This window comes from Vanessa tameamea, chromosome 31 (genome assembly GCF_037043105.1).
Source record: "Vanessa tameamea isolate UH-Manoa-2023 chromosome 31, ilVanTame1 primary haplotype, whole genome shotgun sequence".
In the NCBI taxonomy this organism is placed as follows: domain Eukaryota; kingdom Metazoa; phylum Arthropoda; class Insecta; order Lepidoptera; family Nymphalidae; genus Vanessa; species Vanessa tameamea.
In genome coordinates, this window is record NC_087339.1 from 3,662,605 (window position 1) to 3,673,300 (window position 10,696).

A 10,696-nucleotide genomic window follows, 5' to 3' on the forward strand; every position below is an offset into this window, starting at 1 on the left:
AACTACGCAACGGATTTGAATGCGGTTTTCATCGATATAAAGAGTGATTCAAGGAGATGGTTTAGATGCATAATATATTCATATTATAGTAGAGAAACACCGAGAATTTCAAATTTCCTGGCATATAAAATTTTTGTTCTTCATTATATTTATAAGTTGTATATAATACAGTCAATTCCAATCAAAGAAGGAATAAATATCGATAAACCTCAATTAAAATAAGTATTCCATGTGATTTGCTACAAACAGTTTTTGATTAATTTATGTCGGAGGAGCGGGATGCCAAACAGTTGGGTTCGGGGATCGATCCGACATTTGGAAGACTGACGTGCAATGGATATACTCACGAAATAAAACGTATTCAATATCGTCTGATCACTGTATTAATTTATATATAATAAATAAATAATGGACCTTCGTAAGGACAGTTAAGAAACTTTTATGTGGTCTGCCCGCACCTTAGAACCTATTTATGTGTCTGCCTTTGTAAATATATGTTTATAATAATAGTATAAACATTATATATAAATACAGGCTTTGCTGAAATGACGTAAATTTTTATCAAATTAAAGTACCTTTGAAATTATAAAAAACATAGTAGGAACCGGATTGTCTGTTGTCTGTTGATTGGATTTGTCTTTTGAGTAGAAGGTCTTGGTCCACCACGCCGCTCCAATGCGGCTCCAATATATATATATGTATGTATGTATATGTTTAGAGGATAGCCGTGCTCGTAACATATATAGTACTAGGTAAATGACTCAACGTCTGTTCTATTATCGGAAGAACAAGATCTACATGAGATCATGAGATTGTAAAATTATCTGGCGAGATTACAAGTCACTTGAAAAGTCAAGGAAAATGTCGTATTTTTAAACATTTTTGTTTTTTTTAATTATTTTGGCAACACAGATCAATCCGTCTTGTGTCGAAGTTAATAGTGACGTCATTTTCGTATTAAATTATCGTATTTATCACAAACAAAGCTGGGAGCAAGACTTAGTATTTGAATATATGTTTTTGTAATGAGCCAGTGTAACTACAAGGAATATACCATCTCATTTTTCGAGGATGGTAGCGTATTGGCTGTTATTATTATAAATGTCATACAGCAGTGGTGACCACTTACCATCAGTCGGCTCAATTGCGAGGCCGCCTACCCACGCCATAAACATGAACTAATTAAGCCATATGATACCCAACATAAACAATTGCATTGATTTAAATTTAATCTCATAAATAATATAGGTAACCTTATCGGAAAATGAGCTAGCTGATGGTGAGTGGTCACTTGTAGTTATCCTGGCTCGATTAACTACCACCAAACAACAATAACAGTATTGTCATGTTCAGTGAAGTGTCAGTGAGCCAGTGGACACAACAAAAATGGTAGTAACATCTTAGTTCCCACGGTTTGTAGCGCTTTGGCGGTATAAGGATCTACCTCTATGTGGTGACGGCGTGGCGTGGTTATCAGGTAGCCGATTTGCCTATTCCTACCTTTACCATGAAAAATGTTTCCAATATTATAATTATTATCAAGACAAAGATCATGGTTTACTAGAGAGATTTATGATACATTATTTAGTAAGTAAAATTTTGGGACTTTGGTGCCAGTCTGTATTATAACAGTTCAGATCCGATCATCACACGAACGAGTGCAAAGACCTGAGCATAGGGACGTAGCTACCGCCGTATCTGCCGTATTAATTATACGGGGCGCCCAGGGCACAACATACGGAAGCAAAAATTATTAAATTAGTTTATGTGGGACTCGCCGGTGCTGAGAACGCCTGATGCGTCTCAGCTTACCACGAAAGGACCAGCAGTACCCACCCCGGCTATTCAGGGGGACATTAAGGGGTCGCTTACACATGCGTACATGACGATGGCCGACGGCCCGACGGTCAGCCTACCTCTCCTCCAAGCTAGAGAGTTCCCGGAGTTCCCGGGATACCGAGAATCCCCCTACTCCCGACGACGACAGCGGGGTGAGAAGTATAGCGCCAAGCGCACTTCACTTAAGGCTGTATCAACACAGAAAAAGGCCATCAATACTCTTATCAGTTTTGAGTGTATAATGACACAATAAACGATGTTCAACAGCGGTTTCTTATCAAACATTAGTATCTCATTATCTTGTAAAAATAATATAATAGTGTTTGATAAAAATTAGCTATCATTCGCTTATCAGCTGTTCGGAGCTCGTAAAATATTCAATATATGCTATAAACTATGATGATGTCGAGTGTGCTACAGTCATCATCATCATCCTCCTGCCCTTATCCCAGTTTCACTCGGGGTCGGCGCATGTCTTCCTCTTCCATACTTCTCTGTCGGACGTCATCTCACAAGTAACATTCTTTCTAACCATATCGTCTTTCACACAATCCATCCATCGTTTCTTGGGTCGTCCCCTACCTCTATATCCATCCACGTCCATTCTCAAAACCTTTCTCACAACATGGTCCTCATTCCTCCGCATAACATGCCCATACCAAGACAGCCGGTTACCAGATAGCTTCTCGGTTACCGGTGCCGCTTCCAAACTTCCTCTTAAGTACTCATTCCTTACTCTATCCATTCGCGTAACATAATTCTACGATTTTATAATAACTTCACGATTCAAATTCGACTCGAAATATTCTTTATTCAACTAGGCTCATGAAAGCACTTTTGAATCGTCATTTAACAAACTATTTTAAGTAAAGCTACCACCGGTTCTGAATGTAGATTATACCGAGAACCGACAAGAAACTCAGTAGTTACTCTTTTCCACCATTTTAATCACAGAGTATGTCAGTAAGTGACAATTATTTTTTTATATATCCTGCCTAGAAGTCAATAAATACTAAGCTATACTAAGTCCGTGATGGTATATGTCTATCTCTTTGGGATAACCCACGACAACCATTTTTTATCCTTTACTTTTTACAAGAAATAATGTTTTTTTTTCGAAGCGATTTCAAGCAACACAGCCTTAATCCTTATCCAATTAAATAATTTTAATACATTGTGCATTTAATATATATCAATACGGCCCTTTACAGCATGTAATTTAAATGAATATTTTCGTAGATATTACAGATTTAAAACGCAGGGACATAGCGGTTTGTATTGTCTAACGACTGAAAAACTAAACATCGTAAGACATTCCGTAGTATACAAATCAGCAATGCACTCGTGCGAAGCCGGGGCGGCTCGATAGTTTAATATAATCTTGTATTGAGTAATATGTCTTATTTATCAGTCATTTTGGATATGAGCTATGTAATTTTATTTTTTATTTAATTGGAATAATCCATTGGGCTTTTTAGTAATCGTTTTCCCGTGTACTAGGAAAACGAGTACTAAAAAGCCCAATGGACAATAACATACGTTTTTTACATTAACAGTCTGTAAATTTCCCACTGCTGGGCTAAAGTCTTCTCTTCCTTTGCGGAGAAGGTATGGAACATATTTCACCACGCTGCTCCAATGCGGGTTGGTGGAATACACATGTGGTAGAACTTCGTTGAAATTAGCCACACGCATGTTTCCTCACGATGTTTTCCTTCACCGAACACACACGAGATGAATTATAAACACAAATTAAGCGCAAGATGCACGCGTTCAAACCACTGGGGCATCTCGGCTTTTACGTTACCATTGTTAATGAAGGTTCTAGAATATGTTTATATATTTTTATTATAATTAGACTTTAGTGTTGTTTCACTACTAAGTTAATGTATACCTAAGTATTAATTACTGAATTACTCATAAATATCCTACTATCTTACTTTCAATGAGGTACTATGAATAGTAACTAATCTTATTTATGAAACAAATTTCTTTAACGCGGCTTACTGTTGAGTGAACTGTCAGAAATCGTCTCGTAACTCGTAAGGAAAACGTTATGCGACCAAGCGATCTTTGCCTCTCTTTCACACTATCTCTGTCCCTTTCTATTATAAAACTTCAGTTACACGAGATTTTTTATAACAATTTTATCATTGTTATTTAATTATTCTCAAGCGTTGGTAATTTATTTCATTGAGTCTGTTATTTGTTAGATAATATAAAGCGAAAGCAACTTCGTTCCAAACGGGTGGTCGACGAAACATATATTTTTTTTATTATGAAACATAGTCGGCCATGGAACGTTAGTTCGTTCACACTGGCCTTATGTGAGCCATTGCAGTTGAAACACTTGGAGTATAAGTCCAACTGATACCGCCTTATCTTATTCCACTGGTCCGTAATATCCATTCAACAGATGCAAGACTTAGAATAAAAATTCTTATCACTATTCCAAAAAAACAGCCTCTTAAGAAATAAAGCCAAAAACATAAACCAACCCAAGCTGGAGTACTTTAAGCCGCGTAGAAGAACTTCGTTACAAAAATTACAATTATTAATCCGACCTAAATAAATTTTTATAACATTAAAATACAACAGCCGTTTAATTTACGCTAAAATCTAAAATTAAATATCTGAAGATAATGATCCGTTCGAAAGTTCACACTATGCTAATTGCCTAAATTCAAGGTTTAACTATAACAAAATAAAAATTCACGAACGAAGCGAAGCGGCGAGACGCCATTTTGTCCTTGACATTGTGACGAACTACGGTCGTGTATCATTCGTACTAGTAATTTATTCTTAGTTTATTTTTGGTGTTTTGATCTCATTTTTTATTATTAATTTTCAAATAAATAAAACCGTTATTTAAATTAATAAAAAATACTAATAGTTACTTGGCAATTACTAAACTGATCTCTAATTTCGTTTTCTATGGCGGAATATTTACAAATCCATTAATTACATAAATTAAAACTTCTAAACGAAGTTGTATAAAGGTCTTGTCCTGCACTTTAAATCGCGTAACGGTAATTTTTAAAACTTACTTTAAAAAATCTCAATAAATTATTAATTATTTAATTGATTACACTAGCGCGTTCATTATATAGTTAAAACTAGCGCATAAAACTCGATAAAATTAATTCCCCATCAGATCAACATTCCTTGAACATGAGTTTCGAAGTAAACACAGAGATGAATAAATAAAAAATAATGTTCACAATCAATTCAGTTTGTTCGTGACAGCTTTCAAACTCAATTTACAATTAATATTTTATCCAGTCACTTTTACAAAAAATATAGTCTGGTAAGCGTTTTGGATACTGGTATTCGATCAAATGTCGTAAAGCAGCTGTAATAAACACTTTAAGTCTGCTACACGACCTCTATACGACCTCTATACGACCACTATGCGACCAAAAAGTAAATTATGCGACGGCTACATGACTCTTATAGGACACTAAGTCGTATAAAATGGGCCTTTTCTTGGTGATGTCGACGTTATAACGGCGTAACAGCGACCAGCTTATAGAACCAAAAGTTACAGTTGGCACGTTGTGGCGACCTGTCAAATGTTTGTTGGGTCGTATAAAAATTGTACAACGTAATCGGAAGAGACTAGCGTCTGAGACACAGACTCGGCCTAGTTCAAGGGCTTGTACTCATAGAATAAGTGCATACAAATTGTAATATTATTCATAGGTTATGATACATCCATGTACATTATTTGGTTTTGGTTAGTATATAGTACTCCGTGCCCTACATCTTCTTTTGTTTCGTAATCTGATGTCATAAATATCAGTGGAATTTATTATAGAAACGAATATCTTGGTCCAAGAATGATTAATGAGTTCGTTGTCGAAAATTTTGTGTTACAAGTTTGCCTACATAGGGAGTTGGGTTAGGATCGTACCGATTTCCGACAGAATCGATCACATTTTTATTGATTCTCCGCAAAACAATCTAATAAAACTGGTTCTGTTGATTGGAGAAAAATATATAAAATATGAGCGGATCAGTTGGTAATTTGATCGATATGATCTTACTTTATTGCTATGTGAAGTTTAGTGGAAGCCTTCGGAAAGCCGGCCCACTTAATGTGGGTTTCCTACCCACAAAACCCCTGCAATGGCCGTCCACTCCACGAATAGGGTCGATATATCGTATCTTGCTATGCTGTGGCACGGCAGAGTTCTCCTCAGGGGACTGCTGATCTTGTCCCAAGTCACCCAAGATCAATAAATATATGAAATGTAAACATTATTTACGAAATATTCAAAATTAAAAAATCGATACACCTTCTTATTATAATAGTAATTCAATATGGAATTATATAGGAGACTAGGGAGACAGTTCATGAGAGCCACATATCGTCATGACGAACAAACGATCTAGCTTCCAAGGCGGCCAAGATGTTTTACATCAAACGTGATGAAAGCACTCTAGGGAAGCATTGCGTCAATGGTAGTGAGGCAGCCATTGCTTTGGTTTTGTTTAAGATTAAATAAATGAAATATTGAACAACATCACATACATTACTCTGATCCCAATGTAAGTAGCTAAAGCACTTGTGTTATGGAATATCAGAAGTAACGGCGGTACCACAAACACCCAGACCCAGGACAACCAAGACAACATAGAAATCTAATGTACTTTTTCTACATCGACTCGGCCGGGAATCGAGCACGGGACGTCGGAGTGCCGTACCAATGAAAACCGGTGTACACACTACTCCAACACAGAGGTCGTCATTAAGATTATTTCGTAAGATCATCAGCGCGCCATGTCAGATGCAATTAGCTGTCAAAGATAACGTCAACAAGCGATTTCAATATGTTTGTGAATAACTGTTACTGGAATATTATAATATTTTGTTGTGGAACAAGATAAGTTTGTCACTTTTATTAAAATTCCGCACAAGTACAATTAACCATGATGAACTTCGATGAAGGCTATCCGGCATCTTTAAATATTACTAACATTGAGATAACATAACTTAACATTTATTACTCACCGTTCTATAGCCTCATTAAAATTTCTTTTTTTTTTTAAATATTTCAATAGTTTGAATAAAACAACTTGAAAAAAAATGTAAGCTTTGTCTCTGCTGATGACACGGTCGTGTTTATAATTAATCTCGTGTTCGGTGAAGGAAAACATCGTGAGGAAACCTCCACGTGTCTAATTTCAACGAAATCGTGCCACATGTGAATCCACCAACCCGTAGAACGTTTGTTTTGTAGACATTTTAAACAAAAAATAAATAAAATAAAAGTTATAGGTGGAATGGATGCATGTTAGTTATTCAATTATTAGAAAATGAGTAAACGGATTTTAATGGCATTAGTCACTGAGGTAGATCATAGTCTAAACTAGCACAGAGGTTACTTTTTATACCGGAGAAATGAAACATTTGAGAAACACTTGAGCGCAGCCGAAGACTTAATTATTAGGATTTAGTTAAACAAAATATGGTATAGGTTGGTGGACGAGTAAATGGACCACGTGATGGTTAATTGCCACCACCACCCATAGATAATGGCGCTAATATTCCCCATTCCACATACCATTCCTTACATCGCCAATGGGCAACCAATGTTGGTAACTAAGATTAATTAATTTATTTATTTATAATACAAAACCATATACATATAATTACAGGACATGGTTGTCCTAATTCGATATTACATGTTTATTAACAATTTTTAAAATATGTCTCTACGTTATGTATGATATACTCCAAGTGGCTGTAGTTGTGAGTTCACTCATGTCCTTTGTGCTTGTAGTTATACTGGATCAGTCACCATTCAAACTGGTACACAACCAGTGGCGTAGCTATCATACCAGGGCTCTGTTGCACTGCACCACCTGGCACTGAGCTCAGCTCAGCTCAGGTATTAACGTTTTTGATAAATTCAAACGTGCACAAAGTCGCGGGCACATTTAGTGTATACTGATAATACAAATGCGCAAGTAACTTAAAGTCGACATAGTCCACCGGATTAGTGAGCTGAAGTAGCAGTGGGCCGGCCATACTTGTCGTAGAACCGATAACCGTTGGGGAAAACGTGTTCTAGAGTGGAGACCGCGTCTCGGCAAACGTAGTGTAGGACGTCCTCAGGCACGGTGGAGTGACGATTTGCGCAAGACGGCTGGCAGGAGCTGGATGCGAGTTGCCGAAGAAATACCACAGTGGCGTGCATTTGGAGAGGCCTATGTCCAGCAGTGGACGAATGTTGGCTGATGATGATGATGAAAGTAACTTTGTCTGTCTGTGACGCTTTCACGGCCAAATCACTGAACAGAATTTGACGAATTAGGGTATGAAGCAAGCTTGAACCCCAAGGATGAATAGGCTACTTTTTATACCTAATACCTGACAAAATTTCCCACAGCTGGACTAAGGCCTCTTCTTCTTTGAGAATAAGGTCCTGCTCCAATGCGATTTGGTGGATACACATGTGACAGAATTTCGTTGAAATTAGATGATTTCCTTACGATGTTTTATTTCACCGAGCACGAGATGAATTATAAACTGAAAATTAAGCACTTGAGAATTCAGTGGTGCTTGCCTGAGTATGAACCCGCAATCATCGGTTAAGATGCACGCGTTCTTACATAGAGTGTCCAGCTCTCCTCGATAAGACGTAAATGCGCCATGAGATAAAATTGTTAAAGACTTTAGACCAAAACCATGAAAAAAAACGATTGATACCTGCCAACCAGCCCCTACAACGCGAGCAAAGCATGCGGACGATATCTACTAGTTTAATATTTGATCAACCAGCGATTCTCGACCATGGTCTCATGAGACTAATTGTGTTTCGTTCATAGAATACAATAGACTCGACCATAAGCGGTAACGCTCTAATGAATTGATCAAGCTGTTTTGTAAGACGTGTATATGTATAGATATGTGGTTGTTACTATTTAAAATAAAATGTATTCATTAAAGTTAATTGACATCTCTGACTAGTAAATATAGCTGAAAATAAATTATTATAACTTTTTTTTTCACTAATGATACTTAATAAAAAGGATTATGTGTTCAATACATTTCATATTTTAGAGTTTTGTAGAATTATATAATAAGATTTTAAATTAAGATGGTTATTTTTATTACTAACTGTGTTTAACATCACTAGACTGAACAAGACATTCGTAGATAATGTCGAAATATCGAGCTCAACCAAATAAAAATAAAAAACATATATAAATACTGTTAGGAATTATATAATATTTAGTCTTACAGACTAGAGGTGAAAATGACTTTTTAAAAATAATATAGTGGTACTATCTGAATTTATAATAAAAATTAACAATAAAATTAAATACTTTAAATGAATAATAAGCAATAACAACAACCAACTAAAACGACAAATTTTCTATGTCTAAGAAATATTGTGTCTGGATCTGCCAAATTTCGCGCCTAAAAGTAAACCGAAGCCTCTATGACAGGTGATCGCACGCTCTTTTTTTTTAATGTATTACACTACAAGGTATTGATGCATTCGGCGGTAAAACTAGATTAAACAGTATAGTTAAGTTCCTCTTTTGTTTTTTTTTTACTTTTCTTTTTTTTCTTACTAGCTCAAAACGTCTTCGCCCGCATTTATTTCAGTTGGTGACGAAAATCCTTCTAAATCTGTCTATTATTCTTGTATTTAATCTTCTATTATTTTAATAATAATGCATATTTCAATGTTAAAGACGACGTATTTAATAATAATAATAAATGTATTCTCTTCAACATAAATTACAGTTTGTATTTTTCATGCACGTTAATAATAAGTACAATTATGTGTAAAAATAAAGAATTTGTGCGTGTTTGTATGTATGTGTATGTATGCGTACGTGTTTGTAGGAACATGGACTTTTTATATTATTAAAAAAGCAGCGATTGAATACAATTGAGTTATGCCTTGCCTTGTACCAGCACTGGGCCACATTGTTTTTTTTTTTAAGGTATCGGTAGGCGGACGAGCAATTGGGCCACCTGATGGTAAGTGGTCACCACCACCCATAGACAAAGGCGCTGTAAGAAATGTTAACCATTCCTTACATCACCAATGCGCCACCAACCTTGGGAACTAAGATGTTATATCCCTTGTGCCTGTAGTTACACTGGCTCAATCACCCTTCAAACCGGAACACAACAATACTGAGTACTGCTACTTGGCGGTAGAATATCTGATGAGTGGGTGGTACCTACCCAGACGGGCTTGCACAAAGCCCTACCACCAAGTAAAAAGTAGTGAACTAACCTCACTTTTCCGATACAAATAAATAATTTAAACACTCATAATGGTTTAAATAAATAAACATAATTAATTTTATAGCAATCACGAATAATATAACTTTCTACCAGTAAAAACATTTTTAGAATTGAATTAGTTACGGCGATTAGCGCCCAACACTATAAACATACCTTACCACTTTAAAATATTTATACAATGATTGTCGCCATCGTAATCATGTTTATTATTGAAACTAGAAAATAGTAAGCAAGTTATAAAGAATCAGTTTTCCTCAGACTATTTCCTCCTTCGTTAAAAATATCTCCGGATCTTTTAAATTATCGCCTGTTTTTAAACATGACGCCTGTTCTACGAAATATCTATTCCAGATTCAACGACGCTTTCCAACGTTGGGTTGGAAAGCAACTCTCTCATGTTGTCATGATGAGACATGTATCAGTATTCATAAAATATAGACATAAAACATATAAATATATTATAAACCTATTGGCTATTAGCAGGGCCGGATCTACCATACGGCTTTTTGGGCTTCAGACCAGGGCCCCGTGGATTCAAGGGGGCCCCAGCTAAGTCAAGTTAAAGTCAAAAATAGACGATAA